A 6,000-nucleotide genomic window follows, 5' to 3' on the forward strand; every position below is an offset into this window, starting at 1 on the left:
ATTTTTCCCTTCTTTGATAAAGCTTTTGACTTCTTTCTTCTATGTCAAATGGAACTGGTGACCATCTCGAGTCCTGGCAATTTCTCTAAACGTTCCTAAGATAGCGCTGAGTGCAACAAGTGATAGTAGCCCCGATTCTGTGGGCAACACAGATATCGCAGCCTGGCTAGCTCAGTCGGTAGAGCATGAGACTCTTAATCTCAGGGTCGTGGGTTCGAGCCCCACGTTGTGCGAAGATGTGGTTTTTATGGCAATTTCTCTAAAAGTTCCTGAGATACTGCTGAGTGCAACAAGTGATAGTAGCCCCAATTCTGTGGGTAACATGCAGATGTCACAGCCCGGGCCAGCTCAGTCGGTAGAACATGAGACTCTTAATCTCAGGGTCGTGGGTTCGAGCCCCACATTGGGCGAAGATGTGGTTTTTATGGCAATTTCTCTAAAAGTTCCTGAAATACTGCTGAGTGCAACAAGTGATAGTAGCCCCGATTTTGTGGGGAACAAGCAAGATCACAGCCTGGCTAGCTCAGTCGGTAGAGCATGAGACTCTTAATCTCAGGGTCGTGGGTTCGAGTCCCACGTTGGACGAAGATATAGCTTTTATGTCAACCTTTGAAAATTGCAGTTCACAGCCTACGCCCGTATTCCTCCCAACACCAATAAGAGTGATAATATGAAAAAGCCAAAGGCGTTCAGCTTCAAATTAGGATGTATTTATACAGCATCCATTGCACTACTTATGAGCTTGGCAGGTGTCATAGGCAGATTTCATGCCAGCTTTTTCTGATGTTTGCTGGTGGGCCTAAGATTAAACCTTCAGATGACAGAGCCTAGGGGAAATAATATGACAAAATATTTTTCCCTTCTTTGATAAAGCTTTTGACTTCTTTCTTCTATGTCAAATGGAACTGGTGACCATCTCGAGTCCTGGCAATTTCTCTAAACGTTCCTAAGATAGAGCTGAGTGCAACAAGTGATAGTAGCCCCGATTCTGTGGGCAAAGCAGCTATCGCAGCCTGGCTAGCTCAGTCGGTAGAGCATGAGACTCTTAATCTCAGGGTCGTGGGTTCGAGCCCCACGTTGGGCGAAGATGTGGTTTTTATGGCAATTTCTCTAAAAGTTCCTGAGATACTGCTGAGTGCAACAAGTGATAGTAGCCCCGATTCTGTGGGCAACACGCAGATATCACAGCCTGGCTAGCTCAGTCGGTAGAACATGAGACTCTTAATCTCAGGGTCGTGGGTTCGAGCCCCACATTGGGCGAAGATGTGGTTTTTATGGCAATTTCTCTAAAAGTTCCTGAGATACTGCTGAGTGCAACAAGTGATAGTAGCCCCGATTTTGTGGGGCACATGCAAGATCACAGCCCGGCTAGCTCAGTCGGTAGAGCATGAGACTCTTAATCTCAGGGTCGTGGGTTCGAACCCCACGTTGGGCGAAGATACAGCTTTTATGTCAACCTTTGAAAATTGCAGTTCACAGCCTACGCCCGTATTCCTCCCAACACCAATAAGAGTGATAATATGAAAAAGCCAAAGGCGTTCAGCTTCAAATTAGGATGTATTTATACAGCATCCATTGCACTACTTATGAGCTTGGCAGGTGTCATAGGCAGAATTCATGCCAGCTTTTTCTGATGTTTACTGGTGGGCCTAAGCTTAAACCTTCAGATGACAGAGCCTAGGGGAAATAATATGACAAAAGATTTTTCCCTACTTTGATAAAGCTTTTGGCTTCTTTCTTCTATGTCAAATGGAGCTGGTGACCATCTTGAGTCCTGGCAATTTCTCTAAACGTTCCTAAGATAGCACTGAGTGCAACAAGTGATAGTAGCCCCGATTCTGTGGAGTCGACACAGATGTCACAGCCCGGCTAGCTCAGTCGTTAGAGCATGAGTCTCTTAATCTCAGGGTCGTGGGTTCGAGCCCCACGTTGGGCGAAGATGTGGTTTTTATGGCAATTTCTCTAAAAGTTCCTGAGATACTGCTGAGTGCAACAAGTGATAGTAGCCCCGATTCTGTGGGTAACATGCAGATGTCACAGCCCGGCTAGCTCAGTCGGTAGAACATGAGACTCTTAATCACAGGGTCGTGGGTTCGAGCCCCACATTGGGCAAAGATGTGGTTTTTATGGCAATTTCTCTAAAAGTTCCTGAAATACTGCTGAGTGCAACAAGTGATAGACCTCTGGGTTATGGGCCCAGCACGCTTCCGCTGCGCCACTCTGCTTTCTGTACAGCAGTTTGTCCGAGGGGAGAATGCTGTTTTCTTTTTTTTTTTTTTTTTTTTTTTTTTAAATATTCTTTATTTTCTTATATAAAAGGTATGGAAGACAAATTTACATACACATAATTAAACGAATAAATACGTACAGCAAATACAAAACAGAAAAAAAAAAAAAACAAAGACAATGAGGTATTCGGTCATGTAGAGAAGGAAAAGAGGTAAGTCTATGCAAAGAGGATTTGGCTGCCTAATTTATCTTATTTATTATTTGGAGGCATTTTTCCCATATTTGGGTTTTTTTAAATGAAGTATACAAAATTTGGGAGACCTCCTTCTCCATTATAACCTGAAATTTTAGTTGATTTATCAACTGAGACATATTAAATTGGTTATCATTTTTCCATTCCCTGGCTATCAATCTTTTGGCTGTTAAACATGTGTGCCTCAGTCATAGAGGGCCAACCTAAATGAAATAACAGAGAAAGAGGAGAGTCTGGTATAATAATATTATCTATAGATTTCAAAAAACACAAAATCTCATTCCAAAAGTTATTAACCCTGGGGCAGGACCACCAAATATGTAGGTAGGACCCTATTGCCTGGTGGCAACGCCAACATACATTAGAATTATCTGAGGACATTTTTGCCAATCTAGTTGGTACTAAGTACCATTTGTTTAGGACTTTAAATTGGGTCTCCAAAAGGGAGAGGTCATGCACTCTAGAGGATAATTTTCTAATCTCCTTTAACCAGTCATCGGACGAGATTGGAGTGTCTAATTCCTTTTCCCATCTTGTTATCACTTTTTTAATTGCCTTATTTCCTTCTTTTAGCCTCATTAACTCTAAACATTTGGAGAAAAGTTTTATTGGGGGATTTGGACAAAAAATTTGGGCTAATTTCTGAAGGATAGCATCTTGTGATCCAACCAAATGTTTATTTATACAGTTTTTAACTCTTAAATAATTGAAGATAGTTGTTTTCATTAACCCAAATTTATTTACTAGAGTAGGAAAAGGAGACATCTTACCATATAACAAGATATCTGAGATTACATTAACACCAGCCTGTGTCCAGTTTATCAGTGAGATGTCTTCTATAACATCTTCAAGTAGCTTAAAATTTAAGGACTCGATTAAACTATCCTTAATACCCAATCGCTTTTTGATTTTTAGCCATTCTGGTATAATATTTTGTAGCACTATATTTTTATCTTTAATATAAATTGTTATGTCTCTATCTTTTAGAGACCAAATAAATTTGTTTAAGCTACTAGTTTCAGTAGTTTTTTGTTCTATTTTATACCAAACCTCTTGCTTAGATGATTCTTGATAGGTTTTAGTGATATGGTACACTATGCTGGCTTCATAGTGTTGCTTTATTTGAGGAAAACCCATACCACCATCTCTGATTCGAGCTCCCATCAATCTGCCATTGGTTCTTGGAACCTTTCCTCTCCAGACAAAGTTGATAAAACACGTATGTGCAATATCAAGCCAGTTTTGGGGGAACTTTAATGGGAGCATTCTAAAGAGGTAAATCCATTTCGGCATCAAATAAGAATTGAGAGCATTGACCCGGCCCCACCAAGAAAGATTAAGTTTACGCCATTCTCTGATGGCTTCATTTGATGTTGTTAAAAGACGGAGGAAATCTTTCTCCACAACATTTCCAATTTTTTCAGGGATAAGGATTCCTAGGTATTCGAATTCCTTTTGATTTAAATTTAAAGAAAAACATTCGTGTAAGTTATCAATAGTCCCTCGATTAATATTTCTAACTTGAGCTATAGATTTATTTAGATTTAATTTGTAATTAGAGACTATACTATATTTATCCACTTCTTGAAGAAAGTTTTTCATTGAATTTATTGGATTGGATAGAGAGATAATCACATCATCTGCATATAATGATATTTTAAAATCTTCATTGTTAATATTAATGCCCGTTATATTCTGATTATTTCTTACTTTATTGGCAAAGGATTCAAGCGTAAGGATGTATAAAATAGGTGATAAAGGGCACCCTTGTCTAGTGCCATTTTCTAGATTGAACCAACTAGAGCATAGTCCTTGACCGACAACCCGTGCACTTGGATTTAAATATAGCGAGCAAATAGCTTTATAAAACCAACCGGTAATTCCAAAGGATCTAAGAGTAGCTTTAAGAAATCCCCAACTGACCCTGTCAAAAGCCTTTTCGGCATCTAGTGACAGGGTCAGTAGGGGGCATCCCGCTTTTTCAGCGTAATGGAGTCCATCAATTAATCGTCTAGTATTATTGGTAGAATCTCTACCAGGGATAAAGCCCACTTGATCCGGGTGGATCAAAGTGTTTAACATGGGTTTTAATCTTTCTGCCAATATCGCAGAAAACAGTTTGATATCGACATTGATTAATGAGATAGGGCGATAGCTTTTTGGGTCCTCTGGGTTCTTATTTTTTTTAAATATTGGGATAATATTTGCCTGCCAAATCTCTTTAGGGCAGTGGCCTACTTCCGTAATTTCCTCAAACATTCCCAGTAGATGATCTATTATATCTGTTTTTAAGGTTTTATAAAAAAAGTTAGTAAATCCATCCGGACCTGGAGTTTTATATTTTTGGAGTTTATCAATAACCCTACTAAGTTCTTTTTTATCAATTGGTTTATACAATGTGTCTTTCTGGACGTCTGTTAGAGCTGGCAGATTCGCAGATTCCAAATATTCCTCCATAGCTTTATCATTAGTTGTTGTTGGGATGCTATACAGTTTTTCATAGTATAATCTAAAGCCATCTGCCACTGTCTCTGGGGTCGTTCGTATAATGTCATCAGACACAATTTTAATAATTTTATCGTTAGCTCTTTTTTTTTAACTGATTAGTCATTATTTTATCGGGTCTGTTGCTTTTATAATAATATTTTACTCTCAGTTTTTGCATGGAATACTTAGTTTTTTCTAATTCTTTTTGATTATTTTTTTCTCTGAGAAGTTGAAGCTGATTTTTATATTCTTGAGTGGGGTCAAGCTTTGCTTTTGTGGCTAGGTTATAATATGAAATATATAGATCATTCAATGGTTGTTCATAGTCAATCTCATCTTTTTTTTTTAATTTGATAAAATGTCCCCTTATAACCGCTTTATAAGCACACCATCTAGTAGCTAATGATGTTTGTCCTATTGTATTTTCTACAAAGAAATTCTTAGTAGTCTCCGAGATGTATTGTCTATTTTCCTCAGAGTAGAGAATAGAGTCATCTAGGCGCCAAGTTGTAAAAGGGAGTGGATCCCACTTGTCCTGGAGTTCGAAGTGAATAAGACTATGGTCTGACCAGAAGTTCTCCCTCATATTAATTTGTACTAGTTGTTTTAGTGTCTTATCATCTCCAAAAACCATATCAATTCTAGAAAAAGTATTATGAACTCTTGATAGATGTGAATAATCTCTTGTTGTAGGATGATGAATTCTCCATAAATCATAGAGATTAGCTCTTTGTATTATTTTACAAAAGGACTTGGCTCTATTCTTTAAACTTTTGGTGATAGATTTAATTCTACCTATTTCTTTATCCATTTTATCATCAAGAAAGCAGTTATAATCTCCGGCCACTATAAGGGCCCCTGTTTTCACTTTATCAACTCTATCCAAAATAAATTGGAGATGCGAGAGAGGCTCTGTATTAGGAAAATAGATATTGACTAAAGTATATTTTATATCATTTAGTGTGCCAACCCAGATAAGGTAACGACCTTCTTTGTCTTGTTCAAAAAACTTCATTTTAATTTGTATCCTA

At 38.2% G+C, this 6,000-nt stretch overlaps 3 non-coding genes across 3 annotated transcripts; all 3 read left to right on the forward strand.

Moving 5' to 3' along the window:
* The first annotated feature begins 512 nt into the window (after positions 1-512).
* TRNAK-CUU (transfer RNA lysine (anticodon CUU)) lies at positions 513-585 on the forward strand. The gene has a single exon. It is a non-coding gene; the product is annotated as a tRNA-Lys (tRNA).
* Positions 586-1,011: 426 nt separating this feature from the next.
* TRNAK-CUU (transfer RNA lysine (anticodon CUU)) lies at positions 1,012-1,084 on the forward strand. Its single transcript has one exon. It is a non-coding gene; the product is annotated as a tRNA-Lys (tRNA).
* A 278-nt stretch (positions 1,085-1,362) lies between these two features.
* Positions 1,363-1,435, forward strand: TRNAK-CUU (transfer RNA lysine (anticodon CUU)). The gene has a single exon. It is a non-coding gene; the product is annotated as a tRNA-Lys (tRNA).
* Positions 1,436-6,000: the final 4,565 nt, after the last annotated feature.

The sequence above is a fragment of the Spea bombifrons genome, chromosome 3 (genome assembly GCF_027358695.1).
Source record: "Spea bombifrons isolate aSpeBom1 chromosome 3, aSpeBom1.2.pri, whole genome shotgun sequence".
Lineage (NCBI taxonomy): Eukaryota > Metazoa > Chordata > Amphibia > Anura > Pelobatidae > Spea > Spea bombifrons.